This window comes from Tamandua tetradactyla, chromosome 7 (genome assembly GCF_023851605.1).
Source record: "Tamandua tetradactyla isolate mTamTet1 chromosome 7, mTamTet1.pri, whole genome shotgun sequence".
Taxonomy (NCBI): domain Eukaryota; kingdom Metazoa; phylum Chordata; class Mammalia; order Pilosa; family Myrmecophagidae; genus Tamandua; species Tamandua tetradactyla.
In genome coordinates, this window is record NC_135333.1 from 137,943,555 (window position 1) to 137,971,530 (window position 27,976).

General features: G+C 37.2%; 1 protein-coding gene across 7 annotated transcripts in view; it reads left to right on the top strand.

The window, feature by feature from the left end:
• The first annotated feature begins 9,919 nt into the window (after positions 1-9,919).
• Positions 9,920-27,976, top strand: part of FRS2 (fibroblast growth factor receptor substrate 2) — a 178,072-nt gene continuing 160,015 nt past the window's right edge. For 4 of the 7 annotated variants that reach the window (XM_077111389.1, XM_077111388.1, XM_077111398.1 and 1 more), the window contains exon 1: positions 9,920-10,086. The gene's annotated coding sequence lies outside the window, so the exon portion shown is untranslated. The other 3 variants (XM_077111392.1, XM_077111395.1, XM_077111394.1) reach the window with 3 other exon arrangements.

A 27,976-nucleotide genomic window follows, 5' to 3' on the forward strand; every position in this document is an offset into this window, starting at 1 on the left:
GATAAGAAGAAAAAAGAAAAAAAGCTCATACATAGCATACCCCTTACCCCTCTGCTCATTGATTGTTAGTATTTCCATCTATCCCATATATTTTAGCCTTTGTTTCCCCTATTTTTTCTATACTCCTTATCACTCCCTTTCATTGATCACTAGCATATCAATTTACTAAATTTATTTTATCATTTGTTTGCCTTATTATTTACTTATTTTTAATCCATATGTTTTACTCATCTGTCCATACCATAGATAAAAGGTGCATCAGACACAAGGTTTTCATAATCACAGAGTCACACTGCAAAAGCTGTATCATTATACAATCATCTTCAAGAAACATGGCTACCGGAACAAAGCTCTACATTTTCAGGCACCTCCCTCCAGCCTCTCCAATATACCTTAACTAAAAAGGCGATATCTATATAATGTGTAAGAATAACTGTGAGGATAATCTCTTGACTTTGTTTGAAATCTCTCAGCCATTGAGTTTATTTTGTCTCATTTTTCTCTTCCCCCTTTTGGTGGAGAACGTTTTCTCAATCCCTTGATGCTCAGTCCCAGCTCATTCTAGGATTTCTGTCCCATGTTGCCAGGAAGGTTTACACACTCGGGAGTCATGTCCCACATAGAGAAGGGGAGGACAATGAGTTTGCTTGTTATGTTGGCTGAGATTGAGAGAGAGAGAGAGAGAGAGAGAGACAGAGACAGAGAGAGAGGCCAATATGAGCAACAAAAGAGATTCTCTGGGGGTGATTCTTGACCAAATTTTAAGTAGGCTTAGCCTATCCTTTGCAGGGATAAGTTTCACATGAACAAACCCCAAGGTTGTGGGCTTGGCCTATTGCTTTGGTCCCCACTGCTTGTGAGAATATCAGGAATTCTCCCTACGAGGAGGTTGAATTTCCCTCTTTCTCATCATTCTCCCAAGGGGACTTTGCAAATACTTTTTTATTCACTGTTCAAATCACTCTTGGATTTATTGGGGCATCACTCCGGACAAACCTATGAAATCTCATGCCCTACTCAAGGTTCCATGTACTTATTGTGGTCAATTAAACTGTCTGTATAAATTATATTAGGAAATGCACTGGTCAAATTATAAATTTTGTACCAAATAAACATGCTTTAGTCTTACACACAAGTTAAAGTTTCAATATTTGTATTACTATCTGTTTTCAACACCCTGCAATAGTGACATTCCTTTGTTCTTCCTCATGCAAAAACATTTTTTAATTTGTACATTTAGTCACTATCATTGTATACTCTAGGCATTCCTAGATTATACCATCTCAGTCTTTATCATCCATTTTTCCTTCTGATTTCATTTGTGCCCCCAGCCCTGCTCCCTTTATCATTCTCACATTCAACTACTTTCAGTGTATTAACATTTTTGTGTTACAGTTAGATAGTATTATGCTATCCATTTCTGAATTTTTACAATCAGTTCTGTTGTACAATCTGCATCCCTTCAGCTCCAATTATCCAATATGTACCCTATTTCTATCTCCTGATGGTCTCTGTTCTTAGACGAAATTCTCCAAGTTCATTCACTACTGTTAGTTCGTATCAGCGAGACCATACAGTATTTGTCCTTTTGTTTCTGGCTAATCCCACTCAGCATAATGTCCTCAAGGTCCATCCACGTTGTTACATACTTCATAACTTTATTCTGCCTTACAGCTGGATAATATTTCATCATATGTATATACCACAGCTTGTTTAACCACTCATCTGTTTTTTTTTTTTTTTTTTTTTTTTTTTTTTGCATGGGCAGGCACCGGGATTTGAACCGAGTCTCTGGCATTGCAGGCAAGAACTCTGTCTGCAGAGCCACCGTGGCCCGCCCTAGCCACTCATCTGTTGATGGACATTTGAACTGTTTCCATCTCTTGGCAATTGTAAATAATGCTGCTATAAACATTGGTGTGCAAATGTCTGTTTTTATGTCCTTGCCCTCATGTTCTCTGAGTAGATACCTAGCAATGGTATTGCTGGATCGTATGGTAATTCTATACTTAGCTTCCTGAGGAACCATCAAACTGCCTTCCACAGCAGTTGTACCATTTCATATTCTCACCAACAGTGGATAAATGTGCTTCTTTCTCCACATCCTCTCTAGCACTTGTTGTTTTTTGTTTTATCAATAATGGCTATTCTGGTGGGTGTGAGATGATATCTCATTGCGGTTTTGATTTCCATTTCCCTAATAGCCAGGGAAGTTGAGCATCTTTTCATGTGTCTTTAGGCCATTTGTATTTCCTCTTCTGAGAAGTGTCTGTTCATGTCTTTTGCCCATTTTGTAATTGGATTGGCTGTCTTTTTGTTGTTTAGTTGAACAATCTCTTTATATGTTCTGGATACTAGAACTTTATCTGATATAACATTTCCAAATATTGTCTCCCATTGTGTATACTGTCTTTTTACTTTCTTGACAAAGTTCTTTGATGCACAAAAGTGTTTAATTTTGAGGAGTTCCCATTTATTTATTTATTTCTTCAATGCTTGTGCTTTGGGTGTAAGATCTAGGAAACTGCCTCCCTATTACAAGATTTATAAGATATTTCCCTACATTTTCTTCTAACAGTTTTATGGTCTTAGATCTAATGTTTAGGTCTTTGATCCATTTTGAGTTAATTTTGTGTAGGGTGTGAGATATGGATCCTCTTTCATTCTTTTGCATGTGGATATCCAATTCTCTAGACCCCATTTTTTGAAGAGACTGCTCTGTCCCAGGTGAGTTGGTTTGACTGTCTTATCAAAGATAAATTGTCTGTAGATGAGAGGGTCTACATCTAAACAATCTATTCAATTCCGTTTGTCAGTATATCTATCTTTATGCCTGTACCGTGCTGTTTTGACCACTGTAACTTTGTAATATGCCTTAAAATCAGGTAGTGTGAGACCTCCAACTTCATTTTTCTTTTTCAGAATATTTTTAGCTATTCGGGGCACCCTGCCCTTCCAGATAAATTTGGTTATTGGTTTTTCTATTCTGAAAAGGAAGTTGTTGGGATTTCAATTGGTATTGCATTGAAGCTGTAAATTAGTTTAGGTAGAATTGACATCTTTACTATTTTTAGTCTTCCAATCCATGAATATGGTATGCCCTTCCATTTATTTAGGGCTTCTGTGATTTCTTTTAGCAGTTTCTTGTAGTTTTCTTTGTATAGGTCTTTGTATCCTTAGTTAAATTTATTCCTAAATATTTAATTCTTTTGGTTGTAATTATAAATGGAATTTTTTTCTTGATATCCCCTCAGATTATTCATTACTATTGTATAGAAACACTACAGATTTTTGACTGTTGATCTTGTAACCTGCCACTTTGCTGTACTCATTTATTAACTCTAGTAGTTTTGCTGTGGATTTTTCAGGGTTTTGACATATAGTATCATGCAAACAGTGAGAGTTTTACTTCTACCTTTCCAATTTTAATGCCTTATATTTCTTTTTCTTGTTTAATTGCTCTAGCTAGAACTTCCAACATGATGTTGAATAACAGTGGTGATAGTGGACAACCTTCTCTTGTTCCTGATTTTAGGAGGAAAGTTTTTCATTTTTCCCCACTGAGGATGATGTTAGTTGTGGGTTTTTCATATATTCCCTTTATCATGTTGAGGAAGTTCCCTTCTGTTCCTATCCTTTGGAGTGTTATCAAGAAGAAAGGATGTTGAATTTTGTCAAATGCCTTTTCTGCATCAATTGAGATGATAACAGTAAATTCTCAATATTCTTTCACCAACAGTAACAAATGTACCACACCAATACTATGGGTCAATAATGGGTGTAGGTGGGGGTAGGAATATGAGATCTTTGGGTTTTATTTTTTTATTTTTATCTCTTTTTTTGAAGTAATTAAACTGCTCTAAAATTGATTGTGGTAATGAATGCACAACTATGTGATGCTATTGTAAGCCATTGATTGTATACTTTGGATGGATTGTATGGTGTATGATATACAGTCATATGTGCAATTTTTTTATCTCAGTAAAATTGCATTAAAAAAGTGTATTTATTTTAAAAAAGGCTAAAAAACCTTAAGACTTTACAATACAAAAAGCAAACCTTAATGTAAACTGTGGACTACAGTTAATTAGTATAATTCTAGCATTGTTTCATCTTCGTACAAAATTACGACACTAATGCAAAGCGTTAATACTAGGGGATACTGTGTATGTGGTATATGGGAACTATGTATTTCTACATGATTTTTCTCTAAATCTAAAACTTCTCTAACAAAAAAAAAATTACATTGATTTTTCTTTCTCTTCCATACAATAACATGGTTAGACTGTTGCCCACTATTAATTTTTTTTTTCAGATATCACTGCTGGTCTTCCTCGTCCCTTACATTCATTGAGCTCTTACAGGCTGCCAGACATTGTTTCAGAATTTTATATGCACTCATTTGTTGAACCCTCTCAATAATGGTGAGCACTTACACGTTGCCTGGCATTGTTTCAGAATTTTACATGCACTCAATTCTTGAACCCTCTCAATAATGCTGAGAGGTGCCTATTCATAGTATGATCCTCTTCATTTGATGAAAGAATGGCAAGAGATCTGGGTCACATGGCCAGCAAGTGTTGGAGCTGAGACAGGACTCTGACAGTCTTGACTTTTTTGCGTAGGGAAGAGAAAGGGAGTGGAACCTGCTTGTGGTTTGAAATTTTGATTTTATTTCATACTTGGCACATATGCTTTGGTCTAAATGGAAGGTGACTAAAGGCTTCTAGGTCTGGTTGATGTGTTGGCTGAAAATTACTGTTATTATGAGGATGATTATTATAGTATTTGGTAATTATGCAGTGCTTTATACTTCAAAGAACTGTGTTTTATAGTCATTTATTAGCTATGTCTCACAACATCTTTGTGTCAGAAAAGATGTATCTGGCATTCATATTTTGCAGAAAGAGAAACTGAGGCAGAGTAAGATGGGCTGCATTTTCATAATAGATAGTGAAGAGGAAATGTAGCCTCTTCATGAAATTCCTGAAACATACACTAAAAAGCTCAGCTTGGTCAACAGTAGAGATTTGGTTAGTTTAAGCCTTTTATAGGAAGATGTCAGTTCCAGTATTTTTTCCAGATATTTAATTAAAAATTAAATGTGAAATATGATAAAATTTGATGTCCATTCCCTTGTAGGTTCTGTATTTTTAAGCTTTTACTGCATCTGTGTCAATGTGACATTTTTTTTCTCAAATTGAACTTTGCTATCTCCCATTTCTCTACGCAGCACCATTTGACTACAGATATTGGTTTCACCAATGTCAATATTATATCACTTCAAATTGCCCTCATTGTCTTTCACCATATATAAAGGACTCTTCATGATAACTTGCCATAAAATCAAATTTTATGCAAGAATTCTATTTGAATTAAATGAAGTCTTAGAAATCTGGCAGTTTATATATTACAAAAATGCATATTACAAACACATTAGTGTAACTTGGGATGTGGAGGGGAAGGCGATGAGAAGGATCTGTCTTCAACAGTGTGGATATATTACAGTACCCTATGAAAGGTCTGGACTTTGGCACATGGGAAGAGTCTGTTAGTTTAGTAGTTGAGAGCACACCTCTGAAGACCCTTTGCTTGGATTGTAATCCTGGCTTTGTTACTTGTTAGCTACCTGAACTAGCTGTCTTTGTGCCTCCCTATCTAAAAAGTAAGGATCATATTTCATAGGCTGGTTACCATAAGGATTAAAATAGTTAGCAGATGCTTAGAACAGTACTGGATATGTAGCAAAATTTATTGAAGTATTTGTTATTATTTGTCTTCTCTCTTTTATATCCAAGGCAATTGCCAAATAAGATTTACTCCATTAAAATGTTGATGGTAATGATATTTATATTTTGATGTCTGTACCTGCCTTGCTTTTTTAGAAATGATGCAACATGGTACACCAGAAGTTGCTATCCAGAAAAAGCAATTTAAAATGATTTTTGAAATACTCAAAAATAGTTATGAGTGTATCTAAAATCTCTAAGGCAAAATTCTCTACTTGTTTCTCTATTACATCCACATGAATCCATACATCAATGGCCCCAAATGCAGTGCCTAAGAAGAAAATTTCACATGTGAGTGAGGCAAATTCAGAGTCCTACCTAAAGAAAGCAGTTGCACCCAAGCCAAAGACGCTGGTGCTTTGTAAGATACCTGAAGAGTGTGCCACAGTGTCCAAATTTTCAAGAGACACAAGAAATTGGACTTTTTTAATGTGACATTTCTCAATTTAAAATTTTTTGCTTAATTTATTTCTTGGTACAAAACTCTATGGTCAATACACATTTTGACAGCCATTGGTCAAATCTTTGCCTTATATACTATTATGCATATATGTATATATATATTAGTCCATGGTGCTATTATTCAGATCAGCAAATGCTTTTAGAGCACTTGTGCTAAGGCACAAACAAAAAGGTGAAGAGAACAAATTATGGCAAAGTCTCCACACAAGTCTAATGGAGAGACGGGACAATGTCACAGAAGAGAGTGAAAAATACCATATTAGAGGGTAGAACCCAGGACTTAAGCCAGTAGTTTAAGTATTCAACTGGGTCAATGTCAAAACAAAGAACAAAGAACCCTATTATTTCAAAGTTTGGTGTTAGGTGGACACCCAAGTAGATGACTCTTTTGTTTAACAAAACACCTTAATGGATTTAGGAGCTATGCATAGATGGGGCCACTGCTTTGCACAGTTCCAAGGGTCACTGCCTTTGGTATTGTGGTCTGTGCAATTGGCACCCCCTTGAGCACAATTCTTGTGGTATTCTTTGTGAATGGTACCCCCTGGAATTGTGCAATTTGGCCATTCTGCCAACAAAGATAGGCTGAAATCTGTTCTGAGATGAGGATTGAGAGCTAAATCCTTCTACATAATAAAGTAACAGGAATTTTAAGTCTTTCCCTAGTGGGTGGAGGCAGGAGGATGGAGGGATGCCTGGAATAGGGAGAAGAAAAGGGTTTGGGGGAGAGATCTCTAGGTAACAAACTGGAGCCTATGGAGAAGGTCAACCAGTGAGAGACTACCTGCAATTTTTAAAAGAGAAGCATAAGATTCTCTGGCATCTACTTTAACCTCCAGGAGGCTGACAAAAGATGCAAATGTCTTTTTCTTTAGCATCAAGACTTTGAACTTCTTACGTACGAATCAGAAGATAACCAGGAAAGATTTCAAGGTCAGGCTCGCAGAACAACACATGACTAAACATATAACACTGTAATGACTTGCCTTTTTTACTGCTTTTCTTCAAAAAGTGCATAGAGCTTACATTTTTACATTCTCATTTGTTCTGACATCCAGTGTGGGAGGGCAGATTTATGATAACATTATTTGTAGACGGAGGAATTGAAATAGAGGCTAAATCGCTTACAGGGGTAAGCATATGTGGGGCAGTAGAGCCTACAGTGGAGTTTTGCTCTCCAGGCTCCTACCATGCAGTGGAAAGAGCATGAGTTTTGGAATTGGAGGGATCTTTGTTTAAACGAATGTGATTCTGCCACTTGGAAGAATGGGGCCTTAAATCAGTTACTTCAGCTAAGATTCAGTTTTTCTCATCTGCAAAAGTAAGACCATAAAACGTCATAGAAATGTAGTGAAGATTGATTTAGAAAACCCATATAAAGCCCCGGCACAGAGTGGTTCTCAAGTAAGGCTAGTTCCACCCCTAATCCAGTATTTTCTGGTTAAATTTCAGTACAAATTTTAGTAATTTAAAAAAAGTGCCCTCCATTAATACTAATTGTTTTCCCTAGCTTCATCTTCCACTGAGAGCAAAAAACGAATTAAGCTGTTTCAGTACGTCATTTAATTTGATGGGAAGAACTTTAGCTTTGTATAGTTACTCCTGTTAAAAATACTTAGGGAGAAAAAAAGGAATCTGTGGAAGACAGTGTAGAGTACATTTAAAAGTGGGTCTCAAATTTGAGCAGGCATCACAATGCCTTGAAGGGTCTGTTAAAACACAGATTGCAGAGCCTCACACAAGAGTTTCTGATTCTTAAGGTCTGGGATGGGGCCTGATATTTTGTATTTGGCAACATGTTCCTAGATGGTGCAGGTCCAGGGACTACACCCTGAGAACCACTGGTTTAGTTAAGTGACATTTTGGGGGTGGATCCAGCAATTTGTGTTCTACTAAGAAGTACTCCAGGTGGTTCTGAATTAAGTTCAAATTTGATAACCACTGGTAGAGTGGTGAAAAGCATATGACGAGCCAGACCTCTGTTGAAAATTTACCATTTACCAGTTATGTGACCAGGTTAAATGACAACAGATTAGTCTAGCAGCGAGCCTGATAACAGTCAGCAGTTCAGGATTCCTCTCACTACCCCGTTAGCCCAGCCCGGGTGGAAACAGAGGATACTAGTGAGTCCTGCCAACCTAAGCTTTGGTTTTTTTTCTTCTTTATGCCCCAAGGTATGAAAGGCTGCTTCCATTTGGATATTAGGTAAGTATTTACAAACACTATCAGGATCATAAAAACAAAATAATAGAGACACTTCTGTAAGTAAAGCAATGGCATTGTCTTCATCTTAAATTCATAATAAGGGGTTCTGAACTATTTCCATTTCCCCTGCCTCTCTTACTAGAAAAATTTTTAAAATCTTCCTCCCCCGCAATTTCAAGATATGCTTGTAAATTTGTTTTGCAGATAGTATGCTTGCTAAGAGGCATCTCTCAGAATCTTTTATCCATATCTGGCCCCAGATACAATATGCCTGAGATGTTCTATATCTTTCTGATTTTGTGGCCTTTTCCTTCCTTCTCTTCCTCCATTCCCTGCCTGGCACCTGACTTTACCGGTCTTATACCATCTTGGCTCACAATTTCACAAGCATCCATGCTGGTTCCCGACTATTCTTTTTCCTCAGGGAGTTCATTTTTCTCATCGCAAAACCCCTACTTTTTCTTTATTATTTTGTTTATTAACTTTTTCTATTGCCTATTGCTAACCCATAATTTTCTGAATTATCTCTCGCTAGTGACTCTATTGAAGGAGAAATTGTTCCTATTACTGATGAGGTATGGAAATTGTTGATTTCTACGGAGTCCTACATCAGTGCTAGGTACTCGGCCAAGTGTTCATAATACGCTATAATTTCGAATCTTTCCAATAATGCAGATTTTGCATGTATGTGTGTGTGTGTGTGTGGAGAGAGAGAGAGAGAGAGAGAGAGAGAGAGAGAGAGAGACTGAGAGACTATTTCACAAAGAGGGAAACTGAGGCTTAGAGAGGCTAATTAAGTTGCCCGGAGCTAAAGCAAATAGGATCCCAGGCAGTTCGGTTTCAGAGTACTCCAGCCCTTGGCCTCTGTTGAAGTGCAAGTAGTTAAGGAAACTAATTTGGTCCCTGCCCTTAAAGAACTTAACCATTTCGTTGGACATAGATGGGATCTATACACACACTATTAGTTAAAATACAATCAAGAGCCAACGTGTGAGGTATTGGACTGTTTTCCTCCTCTGCAAAATGTAGATATTAACACCAACTTCAACAGGCTTAGGCATGATAGTTAATGTACTCGAAGAGCCTCATTCGGTGTCTATCGTAAGCGCCTACCATAAGTGCAATAACGTCAACTATTATTATTTTAAAAGGAGACAAATTAGAGTAGAAACAACACTCTCGAGAATAAGAAGGTAGCGTGCGCTGGACTTTTGCACCTAAATTCTCCGAGGCTTGCGGTTTCCTTGCGGGTGACATATGGTGGCCGGAGCAGAATAACTCAAACAACAGAAAGGGTAAAGCCACAGCCTGGGGAACCGAGGGACTGTGGGGCTGAAAGGGTTAGACGAGAGGCCGGGGGTGGGTCTGCGGGCGATGGACGGAGCCCCGCCCCTCCTGGGAGGCCCTTGCAGCTCCAGCCCGCGAGCAGTTCCGGTGCCAAAACTCTTCCCTCCCCCGGCTCCCCCGCTCCCCCGGAAGTGTTTCCCTAGGTTCGGGCCGGAGAGAGGCCTTGTAGGCACAGCCGCTGAGGCTCGATCGGCTCCGAGCTGGGGCAGCAGCCGGGGTCGGAGTGGGGGTTCAGTGCCCGCCGACCCGCGCGCCCTGCCCTTCCAGGCGCCCGGGCCTAACGGTGAGTGGCCTGGAGAGGGACTGTGACGGCCACGGGCCTTCGTCCGGGCTGTCGCTCTCGAGGCCCTGCTACCCGTTCAGACTGCGGGCTTGGTGGTTGGGGAAGGGGGTCGTCGATCGCCGCGTTCACCGCCGAGCCCGCCGGGAGGGAAGGAGCGGGCGGCGCCGCCGTGAGGTGGACGGGGTGGAGCCGGAAAGGGGGTGCCGGAGTTGTTATTGCTGTTGGTACTCGGGGTTGGGGCTGGTCTGGGCCTTAGTCCTTCCGACTCCCTCATTTCTGCTCTCCCAAGACTTCGCGCCGCCTCAGGGTTGGTTTTCGGTGGCGGACCTGGGGCTAGCTACCTAAACGTCAGACCCAATCTTGGACCCCAGCCCCCGACCTTCACCTCTTCTGATCAGTCTCTCCTCGGGCTCAGTAATTACCCGGGTCCCTGGGGTGTCATTTCTTCAGTCTCAGGGTGGGGTGGTGCATGTGTAGACGCTAGGGATCTTTCGCGAGGCTTTTCATCCAGACCCCCTTTGGGTCGCCCTGGAGATCGATTTGGACTGTTTTCGGGACCGGTTCTGGATACGTAGGTCACCGTGGCATGCCTCACATGATCTTTCCTTACTTGAAAGCTTGCAGAGGCAGTTGTTGTAGTCTTTTTTTTTTTTTTAAACCCGCCTTGCTTGAGAAAAATCAGTTCAGATACGTTCGCTTTTTTTCTTGCAGACGTGAAAAATGATGCTCCTCTCTAATCTGTACTCCTCTCATTCCTGTGGCTGCCTGAAGTCACAGTTGTAGAAAGAGATCAGTCCTCGGTGGTTGCATGTATTGAAATTGATTGCAAAGGGTTGGAGAATTATTAACACTTCTCCCGCGAAGTTTACCTTTGTATTTGGAACTGTCATTTTTTCTTAACTTTTAAAGAATCTTTTTTCTCAGTTATTCCCAAGAGGTTTCTTATACTGTTATAGCTGTTGCTGTAGTGCAGAAGTTCACACATGTGGGCATAGTTTTTTTTTTTTTTTAATACTATTATAAAATTTTTGCTTCGGATAAATGAGATTTTCCTAGAGGAAGTAGTGAGTGAATAGTTCTTTTAGTAAACTGATTTACTTGATAAAGTATTACTTAAAGGATTGTAGAAAATAGAGTTTTTCCTTGTTTAAGGATAATTTTTTGTTATGGCCATAAGGGAATGCATTTATTGCAGATTATGACTATCAGCAGATGGCCATTGTTTTTGCAATGTAAAGTATACACAAACCACCTTCATGAAACCAATGACAGTTACCTGCATCTTGTACTATAGTTATTTTGGTCTTATCTCATTCTCTCACCTTTCCCCATTAGAAATGGAGGAAATATCATAAATTAGGTAAAATATACCGAGGTGACAAGTTCAGTGGAATTCTATGCAAAGGGAAATTTATTTCAGATTGTTGATCTTGAACACTCTTGAGAAGGGTGGATGATTTAAAAAGTCCCTGGGAACTCTGTATTTTATGTGTAATTTTTCTGCAACCCTACAACTTCTCTAATTAAAAAAATATATTGAAGCCCCTGGAAAAAAGTGTGGAGAGGGTGATGTGACGGTGGCTCAGTGGCAGAATTTTCTCCTGCCATGCCTGAGACCGGGGTTCGATTCCTGGTGCCTGCCCATACAAAAAAAAAAAGAAAGTATGGAGAGAAGATTAGGTGCTGACTTTTACAGGAAACCTGTAGATTCTTTTTTTTGGGGGGGGGAGGTGTGTACATGGACTGGGTAAAACTGTAGGTTCTTAGTATTTGAAGTGCTTAATTGGTTAGAGCATGAGGTTGGAATACTGAAATAAAGAGAATCTGGAAAAGGAGTCAATAGATATAGTTATGGATTTGTATTTTAGGACAAATTAACTATGGATAGTTAATGTGATGTGAGAGAAAGTATTTTAGGAATTTTAAGAGCAGAAAAAGATGATTGGGGAAAAATCAGATGCTCTTAAGCATTGTAAATTTTAGTATATTCAAATCAATTCAACAGTTCGGTTACATTTGCTGTGCCTCAGGCTATCTTAGGAACGGGGAGGTGCAAATAAAGCTATAACAACTAAAATTCATGTTTTGGTAATAATTTTCTAAGGTGTGTCAGAAATTATGAAGAAAAGACATTGTTTAGGTATGTTAAAAAATTTAATTTCGCAAATGAAACTTAACACTGGATGTGGGTATCATTGAGTGCTTCATGAAAAGCACTGTGCTAGGCATTATAGGATACAAAGATCAAGTTTTTGGTTTTCAGGAATTTGAACTCTGGTAAGGGATGTTAACAATATTTGCATAAACATTTACAGTGAAAATAAATATATGTAAATACCACAAGTATTTTGACTTAAGATTTGGAGTTGTACAAAAGAAAAAAGGGTTCACTTTTAGCTGGAATCATCATGGAAAGTGATGAGGTATAGTAATACTTAAAGAGAGATATAGTAATACTTGAAGCTATTCATTGAGCACTGTGTGCTAAGCCATTTGCTTTCCATACATGTTTTTAGGCTACTGAACAACCATATAAGAATCTTTCTTACTAATGAGGACACTGAGATTCAAATATGTTAAGTAGTATGCCCGGGCTTAGATAGCCAGGAGGTGACTGAGCTTCGATTTGAGCTCCAGTCTGCTTGGTGGCAAAGCCTGTGCCTTTCCACTGCATCATGCTACGCTCCCAATAAGCTGGTAACCTGAGTTCAGCCTTGTAAAGAATAAGCTTTTAAGACATAGTTGCTGAGTTTGGGTGTAGATGGGTGAAGAAAGCCTTTCAAATAAGAGAATGGTGTGGAGAAATATGGAGGTGGGAAAGTACATTGTGAACTCTTAAGAGAAACTAGTCGACCACTTTACCTAGAAGAAAGGTTTGAAATTTAAATTGGGGTTGGATTGTGGAGTGTGCTAAAATGCTATGCTGTATTTAGGAGTTCAACATCTGGGGGAGGTAATGAAACCTGAGGTAGTATATAGAGTGATTTGTTGTGAAAAGTTGACTTTTAGTACAGGATAAATACTGGACACTGGCAGTGCCAGTGGGATAAGAACAGATTAAGTAGCACTTGGCAATTGCTTTAGTAGACGGATGGAAGAGAGAATTGTTAGGGAAAGTATGGAGGAGATAGAAATTGATGGGGATGGTGCTACTCTTACTAGAAATGTGGGCAAAGAGGTACATAATGAGATCAGTTCTGGATGTGATTAATTTTTTATATACTTGACAAATATTATAAATGCCCAGAGGTTTTTTGAAAATGTGGGTTTGTAGGTTCAGGGGAGAAGTCAGGGCTAAGTATACATTAAACATGGGTATAGGAGATTGTTCACATACTAGTTGAATTTGTAAGGAGATGAAAGTGCCAACGGCAAAAATGTAGGGGCATTGGAAAAAGAAAAAACACCTTTTAGATGGCATCTTTTTAAAACAGAAAGAAAAGATACTAGATTATTTTATACAGTGGATAAAGAAATTTGATAGTCAGGGCTTCTCATGTGGCTTCAGATGGCGTAGGAAGAATTTGATCATTGAAAATTCAAATTTCAGTGTAAAGTAAATTCAAAAATAAAATTTTCTTGCTATTATTAGGAAGAATACTATACTATCATTACTCTTATTTCAGGGAGGACAAACTATTTCAGAATCTTTTGGTCCAGGGTGCGAGACTTTGGTTACTTAACTGTTTGTTCATTTTAGACATTTGTTTGACAGCTGATAATGTGAGGATTTGGAAGCAAATCTCTGATACAGTATTCCATTATTTCTGTGTGTGACTTTTGATTTTGGTTTCAATGTCAAGAACCTCTGAATATTCAAAGATAGTTTTTGTGCCTCTTGTTACTACTGTTGTTATATTGCTTTTCTTCCAGCTCTCTCTTATGAGTACTTTTGACGAACAAGGGTATTTTTTCTGTGATGTTAATAAATGGTCTGATATCTTAGAGTGGTGGGATGATAAGATACCATTTATTCATTATATGCATATAATATACATATATAAAAAGTATACATTTTATTTTGGAAACTAGTTAACTATAAATTTATAGAAATTCATGTGGTTTTCTGTTTACATATTTAAATAGGAGAAGCCTCTGTATTGATGTGTAAAAGGTAGTTGTAAGAGTTTGCAGACTGAGGCTTCAAGTAACTTTTTGTGGGCAAATTTATTATTTTTAGGCAGTTACTATGGAATGTTTATTTCCTTCTTGATAATTAATACATTCCTTTTGTTTTTCAGAAATATGTTTTTCTCTATATCACAGGCACTTGGAAATGTTCTAAGATTCCTGCTTCAGTGTTGCTGGAGACAGGAGGTTTTGTGTGTGTTTTGTCTGGGCTGGTTGGCTTAGTTGCAGTGAGCCTGGTATTAATGAGGCAAAGGTCAGGTGTTCCATTTAGCTTCAGTTTGAATGATGATCAGGGAGTGTACCTCTTGCTCTCATCAGCTGTCTTGGAAATTCCTCTGTTGTCATTGGTCACAAAGGTTTGTCTGGATAAGGGTAGGTCTTTATACTACTGGAAAAATATTAGAGGAAACTTGGCATAATGAGTAAGAACTCTGACTCTGAAATTAGACAGACCTATGTCAGAATTTGTGCTCTCTGACCTTGGAAGAGTTCCCTAAACCCCTGCAAGCTTTCCTTTCCTTGTTATTGAATAGGTTAATATTTGGTTTGGGCATGTCCTGCTGTTGCTTTCTTTTTCCCATTGGGAGCTAGTTGCTTAGACCTGAGTTTCTCAGATGCTATGGAGTAGTATTGGTCCTTGACACAGTTTTCACTTGTCTGAAGTGAAATGAGAATGTAGTTAACTCTTCACAAAGTTAAATCTATTGAATTTAAAAGATATTCTTTTTTTCTAAAATTATCTTTTACCAGTTTTGGTGTGAGCATGTAATTTTATGAAATGATGGTGATGGTAATGGGTAGTTATTTTTTAAAATGTTCTTGGCAGAGTAGAAGTTGGCAACCCTGTGCTAATCCCCTATTTTTTTTTTTCTTTTTAGGTTATAGTTCTGTGAATTCCGAAAATCTTGGCTTAAACAGAACCTGTGGGATGTGGGAGAGTATTCACCTAACATTTGTGAATATTCAATTAGGTTTTGGGTTTTTACCTTTCTGTTACCTTATACGGGCTATATTTATGATTCTTACCACCACTGAATTTAATTTTGTCAATTTTCACAATAAATACTTACAGTGTATTTCAAGGAGCAGTTCAGGCCATTTGCAGTTGAATTCACACAAGTTGCTCCCAAGAATTTGTTTAAGGCTGTGTTTCCCAATTAGAGTCCCAGGAGAAAACTGGTGACCTGTAGGGGCTGCCTGGGGGGTGCTGCTGTAAGACATTACTATGTTGATTAGCTAACGCGGTAAATAACTTGCCTTTGACACAGTGAAGTGGCATAAATTGGCTTTCTTTTCCACCTCTTGTGCAGGAAAGATAGTTAAAGCTAGAGAGAGAAAATCTCTTTTATTTAGTATAGAAAGTAAACCTTGAAAAAATATCAGTATTCAAAATGCTTTCTAGAGAAGGAGAATGGTGGAGGTACTTTGCATAATAGGTTATGTAAGTGGAGCCACAGAAGTCCTCGTGGGATGCAAGCCAGTTATTAACATAAGAACTTATTGAAATTGCATTCAGTTGTCTGGATGAGAAGCTTGTTGACTCCCTGGTTCAATTAGAGAAGAGGAAAAAAAATTAAGGTGCAAACCCAGTTTAAGTGACTGTTAAATTAAGGCTTAACAGTTGTTTTCTTTTAGTATTTTTGGTTAGGTAATTTAAAAAAATTAAGAGTGCTATGGACATACTTAAATATGCATTAGAATGCCTAAAGCAAAATATTCAGGTTAAGTTGAAATAGCGTGGGCTCTCCCGTGTAATTTTAAAGAAAACTGAAGGTTTGTTGCTTTAAAGGTGGCATTGTATAATAGAATTTTTTTTTGGTAATAGAAATTTATTGTATATCATATCGTTTCTGGTAAATAAATATCGTATGAAATTAATTTATTTCAGCAGTGCTTAACTTTTTCCATCAAAGTACTCCTGACAGAAAAAAATGGATGGGAACCCTCAGGAATCTAGGGATACAGCCCAAAGTGTCCTGCTCTGAGTAGATTTCTTGATGCCTATAGGATTTTATTTTAAAAAGTTCAAACAAATTTTACATTTTGTTAGCTCATTTATGTAAACTTGATGAGCCTGATTTTATTATGATGTCAGATCTTTATAATCTCAGAGAACAATTTTGTAACATATTGTAAAAAATAAGCTTTATAAATCAAACTCACAGTCAGAGAACCAAGTACTTGGCAGTTTGAGAAAGTCCTAAAAATTGCATGGCAGAGGCTGTACTAATTGCATAGGTAAAATGTTTCTGTTCACCATAGCTTTTTTTTTTTTTTTAATTAGAGAAGTTTTAAGTTGTAAACAGTGTTTTAAAGTAATGTCAACAAAATTGATGCCTTCAAGAAGACATGGATGATGTTCATCCTGTAAATTTTTATATACTTATCATATGGCTTGTATTACAGTTTAGTGGCATTGTGATTAACATTCATTTATTTTTGGCTATTTTTTCTCCATCACTGTATTCCAGTGTGCTTTGAGAAGACAATGAGGGCAGTGAACAATTTTTGATATTTTCTGTATTTTTTAATAAGCAGAAAAATGTTTTAAATAGTGCTAAGGAGTTGTAGTTTCAGTGAAATACAATGACTTAAAAATGGGATTTAGTCAATTTATATTAGAAATTACTTAGTCATGGATATATTTCTAGTATATAATGAGATATAGCAGCGCTGTTTGTTAGAGCTTTCTGCAATGAGGGAAATGTTCTGTAACTGTGCTGTTCAATATGGTAGCCCATAGATGGCTGCTAAAAACTGAAATGTGTCTTAGTGTTACTGAGGAACTGAATTTTAAGTTTTATTAATTTAAAAGTGAATAGTCACAGGTGGCTAGGGTCTATAGGTCAGGCAGGTCTATAGAGTTAAGAAGGCAAGAGGAAGAAGAGAGATTAAGAATCTTCATGCCAAGTTTTAGCTCAGTTATAGGCAAAGATTAGAAAATTGATAAGGTATTTGTTGAATGAATAATGAATCTGTTTATTGTTTCAATTTTAAACACCAGAGTTTGGGAAGTAGTCTGTATTTTGGAGGGAATAAGCGGTATTTACATTTTTTTCTATATTGATTTTAAAAATTTGTTTATATCACACGTACAGAAGTATGCACTGTAGTATATGTAGTTTAAAGGGCTACAAAATGAATTAGCAGCTTAAGATATAGAACACTGCTAGCACCTTCAGACCCCTTTATTTATACTCCTGGTCATTTGTGAATGCTCCCTCAGTAACCACCATCTGAATTTTGTTACTCATTCCCTTTTAAGAATATTTTTATAAATGTTGTTTTAACTTTTTTTCATTGTATAATATAATGTATATACAAAGTGAAGAAAGAAAAAAACAATAGTTTTCAAAGCACTCTTTAACAAGTAGTTACAGGACAGATCCCACAGTTTGTCATGGGCTATAAATGTATTTTTAATTCCATTTTTACTTGGCCACCTATTAACAAGTATAAATTTATTCTATTGCGTTTCAGATCTCCTATCTGGGATCATTTTCTGTCTATATGAAATACAGCCTTGGAAATTTCCTCTCCTGAGGGTCTGTTGATGGAAAACTTTGTTTGAAAATCTTAGTCTCATTCCTGAAGATGATTTTTCTGAATGTGTGTTCTAAGGTAGCAGTTATTTTTTTTCTTTGCTCATTATAAATCTTATTGAACTCTTCTGGCCCTTATTGCAGTTGAAAACTGTGCAGTCAGTGTGTAAATTGTTCCTTGATAAGTGATCTGTTGTTTCTGTATGATTAGTTTTAAAATCTTTTCTTTGTGCTTGGTATCCTGCATTTTCATTGAGCTGTGAGTAGGTTTTTTTTGGGGGGTGGGGGAGGGCCTTCATAGTTATTCACCAGGCTTTGGGATCTGAAGATTGGTGTCTTTTTGATAGTTTGGGGGCCATTTTCTCCTTACATTTTTTTCTTTTATATTTTTTCTTCTTTGAAATTTGAATTTAAAGTATATTAAATTACTTTTTTTCTACCCTGTATGCGTCTTAATCTCTCATATTTTCCACTTCTTTATCTTTCTTTGTCACCTTTTGGATAATTGGTGTCTTTTCTTCCAGTTAGCTAATTCTCTTTTCAGCTGTGTTTAACCAGTTCGTTGAGGTTTTTTTAAATTTTTCATTTATTATATTTTTTCATTTCTAGAAATATCAGTTCTTTAAAAAGTCTGCTTTATCCTTTTTAAAATAGTCTTGTTCCCTTTGTCATGTTCTCAAGATTTGTAGTACTTCTTAAAAACATATGCAATTTATTTTATGTTTTGCATCTGATAATTCCAGTATATGAGCGCTTTGAAGATATATTTCTCTTGTCTTTGATTTTGCTGGCTCTTGCTCATGGTGCCGTACTTTTTTGGTCTGTTTAATAAGTTTTGATTGTGAAGTTCCTTAGATCTTTCTTATATTAATTTTTTAAATTAATTTTTAAATTAAAAAAAGTCAACAAAAAACACATTCTTAACATATGATCATTCCGTTATACATATATAATCGTTAATTCACAATATCATCACATAGCTGCGCATTCATCATCATGATCATTTCTTAGAATATTTGCATAAATTCAGAAAAAGAAATAAAAAGATAAAAAAATTCATACATACCATACCACTTACCCCTCCCTTTCTTTTTTTAATTTATGGTACATAACCACATACAAACACAAACATTCTTATCATATGATCATTCTATTCTTGTTATATAATCAATAACTCATACTATCATCACATAGTTGTATGTTCATCATCATGATCATTTCTTAGAACATCTGCATCAATTCAGAAAAAACAATAAAAAGAAGACAGAAAAAAGTTCATACATACCAAAGCCATTACCCCTCCCCTTCATCAATCACTAGCATTTCCATCTACTAAATTTATTTTAATATTTGTTCCCCCTATTATTTATTTATTTTTAATCCATATGTTTTTCTTGTCCGTCAATAAGGTAGACAAAAGGAGCATCAGACACAAGGCTTTCACAACCACACAGTCTCACTGCGACAGCCATATCATCATACGTTTATCTTCAAGAAACATGGCCACCGGAGCACAGCTCCACATTTTCAGGCAGTTCCCTCCAGGCTCTCCATTACATCTTGACTAACAAGGTGATATCTCTTTAATGTGTAAGAATAAGCTCCAGGATAACCTCTTGACTCTGTTTGGAATCTCTCAGCCACTGACGCTTTATTTTGTCTCATTTCACTCTTCCCCCTTTAGGTCGAGAAGGATTTCCCAATCCCTTGATGCTGAGTCCCAGCTCATTCTAGGATTTCTGTGCCACGTTACTAGGAGGGTCCATACACCTGGGAATCATGTCCCATGTAAAGAGGGGGAGGGCAGTGAGTTTGCTTGCTGTGTCGGCCGAGAGAAAGAGAGGCCACATCTGAGTAACAGAAGAGGTTCTCTTGGGGGTGACTCTGAGGCCTAATTTTAAGTACGCTTTGCCTAGCCTTTGCAGGATTGTTTCATATGAACAAACCCCAAGATTGGAGGGTCGGCCTATTGCTTTGGCTGTCCCCACTGCCTGTGAGAATATCAAGAATTCTCCACTTGAGGAAGTTGAATTTTCCCCCTTCTCACCATTCCCTCTAGGGGACTCTGCAAACACTTCTCTATTCTCACTCACTGTTCAACTTGCTCTGGGATTTATCTGGGCATCACTCTGGACAAACCTATAAAATCTCATGGCCTACGCAAGGTTCAAAGCACTATGGTGTTCGATTAAGTTGTCCACATAAGTTATATTAGGAAATGCACTAGTCAAAGTATGAATTTTGTACCCTGTATTAACTTTGCAGTGATTTTTAATCATGCTTTAAAATTTTGCACTTTAGAGCTTATGATTAAAATGCTAGAGGATAGTATCCTAATGTTCTTAAACTTTTATGAATAAGCATCATAGTATAGCTATCAATCTCCGAAATTTAACAGTGATATAATACTTTAATTTTTAATTTATATTCTAATTTTATCAGTAGGACCCCAGTCAAGGATCATATATTAATGCTTAGTTGTCATTTTTCTTTAGTTTCCTTTAATCTGGAAATGTGCCTTCCTTAGCTTTTCTTTGTCTTTCATGCATTTTGTAAGAATACAAGCCAGTTATTTTGTAGAATATTTTTCCATTTGGATTTATCCAGTTTAATCTGATTTACCTCATGATTTGATTCAAGTTACATATCTTCAGTCAGAATATTACAAAAGTGTTGTGTATATCGGGAAATCACATCTGGAGACATAATGTCTTTGCATCTCATTATTGATTTTACTTTTGGTGAAGGTGTTGTATAGTTTCTCCACTCTATTATTTTCCCCTTGCAATAATAAGCAATCTGCAGGGAGGTATACTAGTTTTCCTTTTTTCTTAATGAAAAAATAAGGACAGTAATAATATACCTTACATCTGTATAGTGCTTTCTAGTTTGCAAAGCATTTTTAACTTTTATAATTTTATTTAAATTCCATGACAAGACTTCCTGTTTTAATGGTTCTGGAACTAAAGTTCAGAGACATATAGCTAATAAGAGCTAGCACTAGAATTCAAACTGTGGGTTTCTATTTTAAGATTCTTTTCACTAGCTACGGTTGCCTTTTAAGTTACTAAATTATTAGCTTGGTCAGGTCGTGGTGTGTGGCTTGTTCACTGTTTTATTGTCAGTACCCTGGACTGTTGAATGATTAAATAACCTATAAGTGTGAATTGCTATCTGATCTAAGTGTATTAGTTCTAGTGTGATTGCCTTTTTATTTATATATTTTATATTTATATATGTGAATATAAACATGATACTATGTAATATAGTAGATCAATATATAGAAAATAAATATACTTAAAAAATTGGTGAATTTAAGTTATCTGGTAACCAAGAAAGGACCTGAAGAAAAACTGTCGCTGGCTCTGTGAATAACCAGAGGGACCCATTCTATTTCCTGTCCTCGCTGTCCTGTCGGAGTCACTGGTGGCTACCTGGTGCGTGCATCGCACTCCTGCCTTAATTCTCCATTCCAAGGCAGGCTCCACTCCTGAGGGCTCGGCGTGTCCGTGTCCCGGGCTATATCACATTTGCTGGTGACTCGCACGTGATCCGTCTCAGATCCTGCAGCACCAAATCTTGATAATTCAAAGACCACTCTTGGTCACAAATTGGCCATTCAAACCAGCCCAGAATCAGGCTCTCTGGAGCTTGTCATCAAGCAGACGTCATCTGTGAATCAAAGCAGGGGACCACTACTGAGAGGAAGAAGGTCCCGTCCTGCTCCTCCTGGGGCTGCGTGGATGTGAAGCTGCTCTCAGGAAGCGGTTGCCCATTGCTCTCCCACTCAACATCGATATCACCGGGGTAGAAGCCCATCACCAAGCAACCAGTCCTGGTGTGCGATAGGGAGCACGCTGACCACCCGGTAAGTGCTGTTGGATTGCGCCTGCTTTGGCCCTGTCTTGGCTGTGCTCATCTCCACGTTGTCCACGTACCAGTTGAATGTCACATCAGGTTCATCGTGGCTCACGTCCACCACCAGGTCTCTGTCTGTGTGGACTCTGTTGGTTCTGGTTGCTCTGCAGTTGTTCCAAAATAGTTCCCTCTTAAAAGGCTCCAGTAAGCAACCCCACATTGAATGTGTGGAGACACATCTCTATGGAAACCATCTAATCAAAAGTTAATACCGGCTGATCTACTTCCGGAGAAGATGGCGGCTTAGTAAGACGCGTGGGTCTTAGTTCCTCCTCCAGAAAAGCAACTAAAGAAACAGAAACAATACGAAACAGCTCCTGGAGTCACGACAGAGACCAAAAAGACAGCGTACCCCATTCTGGAACGGCTGAACGGGCAGGGAGAATCCGCGGCAGTGAGATACCCGAGGGGCGCGCGTTTTCCCGGCCGGGGCGGCTGGCGACTGGGGTCCCCTCCACGCACGTGGCTCCCCGGTCTGACTGGGAACGTTGGATAGCGGGGCCCTCCCGTCACGCTTGGCATCTCGGGCCAGCTGGGCAATTTGGACCGGCACTCTCCCAAGCCGCGGCGGCCAGCGACCCCCCCTCCACGCGCGGTTTCCCAGGCCGACTGCCGTGCAGACAGACGAGCTCCACGAGCGCCACCTACTGGACAGGAAAAGAAAAACAGAGCCCAGAGATTTCACAGAAAAACCTTTCAACCAGCTGGGTCCCACACCCAGGGAAATCTGATCAAATGCCCAGACACCAGCAGAAAATAATGGATGACGCTCGGAAAATTGAAGATATGGCCCAGTCAAAGGAACAAACCAATAGTTCAAATGAGATACAGGAGCTGAGACAACTAATGCTGAATATACGAACAGAAATGGAAAAACTCTTCAAAAACCAAATCAATAAATTGAGGGAGGACATGAAGAAGACATGGGCTGAACAAAAAGAAGAAATAGAAAATCTGAAAAAACAAATCACAGAACTTATGGGAGTGAAGGACAAAGAAGAAAAAATGGAAAAAACAATGGATACCTACAATGGTAGATCTAAAGAGACAGAAGCTACAATTAGTGAACTGGAGGATGGAACATCTGAATTCCAAAAAGAAACAGAAACTATAGGGAAAAGAATGGAAAAACTTGAGCAGGGGATCAGGGAACTGAATGACAATATGAAGCGCACAAATATACATGTTGTGGGTGTCCCAGAAGGAGAAGAGAAGGGAAAAGGAGGAGAAAAACTAATGGAAGAAATTATCACTGAAAATTTCCCAACTCTTATGAAAGACCTAAATTTACAGATCCAAGAAGTGCAGCGCACCCCAAAGAGAATAGACCCAAATAGGCGTTCTCCAAGACATTTACTAGTTAGAATGTCAGAGGTCAAAGAGAAAGAGAGGATCTTGAAAGCAGCAAGAGAAAAACAATCTGTCACATACAAGGGAAACCCAATAAGACTATGTGTAGATTTCTCAGCAGAAACCATGGAAGCTAGAAGACAGTGGGATGATATATTTAAATTACTAAAAGAGGAAAACTGCCAACCAAGACTCCTATATCCAGCAAAATTGTCCTTCAAAAATGAAGGAGAAATTAAAACATTTATAGACAAAAAGTCACTGAGAGAATTTGTGAGCAAGAGACCAGCTCTGCAAGAAATACTAAAGGGAGCACTAGAGTCAGATACGAAAAGACAGAAGAGAGAGGTATGGAGTAAAGTGTAGAAAGAAGGAAAATCAGATATGATATATATAATACAAAAGCCAAAATGGTAGAGGAAAATATTATCCAAACAGTAATAACACTAAAAGTTAATGGACTGAATTTTCCCAATCAAAAGACATAGAATGGCAGAATGGATTACGACCCAGCAATACCACTGCTAGGTATCTACTCAAAGGACTTAAGGGCAAAGACACAGATGGACATTTGCACACCAATGTTTATAGCAGCATTATCTACAATTGCAAAGAGATGGAAACAGCCAAAATGTCCATCAACAGACGAGTGGCTAAACAAACTCTGGCGTATACCTACGATGGAATATTATGCAGCTTTAAGACAGACTAAACCTATGAAGCATGTAATAACATGGATGGACCTAGAGAACATTATGCTGAGTGAGTCTAGCCCAAAACTAAAGGACAAATACTGTATGGTCCCACTGATGTGAACCGACATTCGAGAATCAGCTTGGAATATATCATTGGTAACAGAGACCAGCAGGAGTTAGAAACAGGGTAAGATAATGGGTAATTGGAGCTGAAGGGATACAGACTGTGCAACAGGACTAGATACAAAAACTCAAAAATGGACAGCACAATAATACCTAAGTGTAATGTAACTAGGTTGGAACACTGAATGAAGCTGCACCTGAAATATGGTTTTTTGTTTGTGTGTTTGTATCTTTTGTTTTTGTTTTTTTCTTTTTCCTTTTTATATATATATAAATATTTTTATTAGTATTATTATTTTAATTCTCTTCTCTGTATTAACATTCTATATCTTTTTCTGCTGTTTTGCTAGTTCTTTTCCTAAATCGATGCAAATGTACTAAGAAATGATGATCATACATCTATGTGATAATACTAAGAATTACTGAGTGCATGTGTAGAATGGAATGATTTCTAAATGTTGTGTTAATTTCTTTTCTTTTTTTTGATTAATAAAAAAAATTAAAAAAAATAAATAATAGGGGGAACAAATGTTAAAATAGATTTAGTTTGAAATGTTAGTGATCAATGAAAGGGTCAGTAAGGGGTATGGCATGTAAAATTTTTTTTCTTTGTTTGTTATATTTTTCTGTTGTCTTTTTATTTCTTTTTCTGAATTCATGCTAATGTTCTAAGAAATGATCATGATGATGAATATGCAACTATGTGATGATATTGTGAATTGCTGAGTATGTGTTGGGAATGTTTGTGTTTCTTGTAATTTTTTTAATTAATAAAAAATTTAAAATGATAAAAAAAATTGGTGAAAATTTAAAATGGAGGGAGTTTTTGGTGTTTTGCATAATTTTAGCTAGGATTTCTTTGGATTAAAAAGCTGATAAATTTGCACATAGCAAAGAATATTTGGCTTTCTTGAAAGCTTAAAGACTAGTGAGGCAAATTTATTTATGTCAGTTCAATTCTTTAACTAGTTATTAAACAAGCCTTTAATATTTAATTGATCGGAGGAGGCAACTTGAGATTTTCCAAAGGTCAACTTTTCATTGATACTAGGGGGGCAGTGCTGGTTAATATCTTTTCACTGGTAAATCGGTAGAAGCTGGGCCTTTTCCCAGTTCACCCTTTTTTTCATCCTAGCTCCTACCGCTCACTTCCCTCTCCCAGTTAAAGCTGGAGTGACTTGGGTGTGGAACCTTGCCTCGTACATGAATTCATACATTGACTGGTAGATTCAGTAGCTGGTTATTGGGAGCCTACTAAGTGTCAGGAAATGGGCTAGGCATTGAAATTAAAAATGGTTAATTTGCTGTCATGAAGCAGAGTCCAGAGGTAATGAGCTATTATATACTTTTGCTCATTATTTAAATTGCGCATACGTAAGAGAATCTTATATCTGTTAAAAATGTTTTCTGGCAAAGGAGAAAGTTCTGGAGACAGTTATTTAAAGATTATGCATGTATAGGCTTTGAGGTTCAAAACTATTCAGTTAAGCATTTCTGAAAATTGGTATTTTCATTTAAATTGAAGCCTTTTATTTAAGCTTGACCTGAGTAAATTATGTTCAATCTGCCATTTACTTCCTAAAGTGTTTTCTGAATAGTAGGTAATAGAGTGCCTTGGAAATTACATATTACAAGACTCATTTTACATTTCCATATTTCTTAGTACCACTTCCCCCCAAAAGTTTAATATTATGTATGCTAGGGCATGCTTTTTTTTTCTTTGTAGCTTTTTATTTTGAATTAGACTCATAGGAAGGTGCAAAAAGAGTAGTCTTGTTCTCTTCATTTAGTTTCCCCAAAGGTGATATTTTATATAGCTGTTATACAACATATGAAAGCCAAGCAATTGACATTCATCTATTACTGTTAACTAGACCAGACTATATAGACTTTTCACCATTTTTTTAACCTGCACTTATGTGTGTGTGTGTTATCACTCTGTGCAACTTATCCCATATACAGTACTGTGTAACCAACACCACAATCAAAATACAGAAGTGTAGCATTACCACAAAGAACTACATAGTGTTACCCTTTATATTTACAGTCTCCTACTACCCCCCAACTGCTAGTTTTGTCATATTTAGAATGTTATGTGGATGGAATCATACCGGACGGAAGCTTTTGAGATGTATGCTTTTAAAATAAAATTTGTTTAATTCTAAGAGTAAAATGAATTTCAGAAAGTTTAGAAAATAAAAACAATTTAATTCTAACACTAATCATTATCACTTCACAGTTTTTTATAGCCTTTTTCATGAGCATATTTTATATCATATTTATAGTTTGCTTAATTTTGTTTGCATATTTTGAAAATTTAACATGAAATGTTTTCTGTGTTATGATCATACTTAACTTTCACTATTATAAGAAATGTTTTAGAAAGCACCCTTGAGCATTGAGATTTTCTCATATTTTTAATTAGGGCTTATTGAGCCAAAGGATTTGAAGGTTCATATTAGTCTTGAAACATTTGGTCAAATTTCTTCTCAAAAGGATAGTATAACCAGTACTGTTTTACTGTATCCTTTTTAGATTGGATATTCATGCTAACTTTTTGCCCCTAACTTAAAAGGTGAGAATGGTACTTGGTTGTTCTAATTTTAGAGTATATTTTGTTATGGAAAATTTTTCCATGAGGAATTTATTTTTATTTTTCATGAAGAGTTTAAAATTGTTTATAATATCATAATGACATGAACTTTTTAGAAATGGATTTGTTTTTAAGTAATTTGCGAAAGCATTTTAATGTCTGTACCAGTGTTCAACAGTTCTGAGGTATAAGTTGAATTACCAGACACGTCTTTTTAAATTACAGATTTGCTACCTACAAGTAATTGCCAGTTTCTGCATTGCTTCTCTCTGGCCCCTGCTGTTTTCACCTTGGTCACTCCCTTCTGTGTGGATCCTTGCATTTTTTTCCCTATCTGTTCCCTGTTTAGAGAGCTGCTGCTCCCTCCACTGGTACCACCTGAACCTCATGCATTTTTCCTATGTTCTTGTCAACTTCAAGTGCCCGATCATGTTGACATGTTAATACATTCCTGTAATCTTATCCTTATTAAGTATAGCACCCCCGAGACTGCAGTCTCTTGGGGGCTTTCAGGAGTATTGGGCCTCTTCCCATTTTTGATGGCCACCCAGAAGTTATACGCCTCGTAGTATGATGTATGAAGTGTGTATAATACATGATACAAAAAAAAACTACAACCCAATAACAACGAAATTGTGCACTTTACATTTTTATGTTTTGAAAGTTAGGAGTACTGAATGCTTATGGTGTTAGGCACCATGCTTAAGTACTTAATCTTATTTACTCCTTAGAATAATGCTATCAATTAATTTTTTTTTGTTTTTAACTTTTTTTATTGTACAGTATAACATATATACAAAACAAAGAAATAAAAAAGCAATAGTTTTCAAAGCACTCTTCAACAAGTTTCAACAAGTAGTTACAGGATAGATCACAGAGTTTGTCATGGGCTACTATATAGTCCTCTCATATTTTCCTTCTAGCTGCTCCAGAATATAGGAGACTAGAGGGTTTAAATACCTTTAATCTTCACGACTGACTTTTTTTCCTTCTTTATTTTGTGAAAAATAACATATATACAAAAAAGCAATAAATTTCAGAGCACACACTGCAATTAGATGTAGAACATATTTCAGAGTTTTACATGGGTTATAATTTAGGTTTTTACTTCTAGCTCTTCTGAAATACTGGAGATTAAAAGAGATGTCAGTTTAATGATTCAGCATTCATATTCATTTGTTAAATCCTATCTTTTCTGTATAACTCCACCATCACCTTTGATCTTTCCATTCCTCTCTTTAGGGGTGTTTGGACTATGACGATTCTAAGTTTTTGATATTGAATGAGTCTGTCACTAATATGGCATAGGGAGATGGAACTATCTGATGTTCTGGAGAGGCTGGTCTAGGTTTTAGGACTTATCTGGACCAGGGTTCCATCTGTAGGTTGTAGGTTTCTGGAAAGTTAACTCTACTGCATGGAACCCTTGTGGAATCTTACATATTGTTCTTTAGAATTGGCTGGAAAGGTCCTGGTTGGGGGGGGGGGATGGCAGGTTATGATAGGTACAAGGTGTAACTGAAGCCTACATGAGAGCA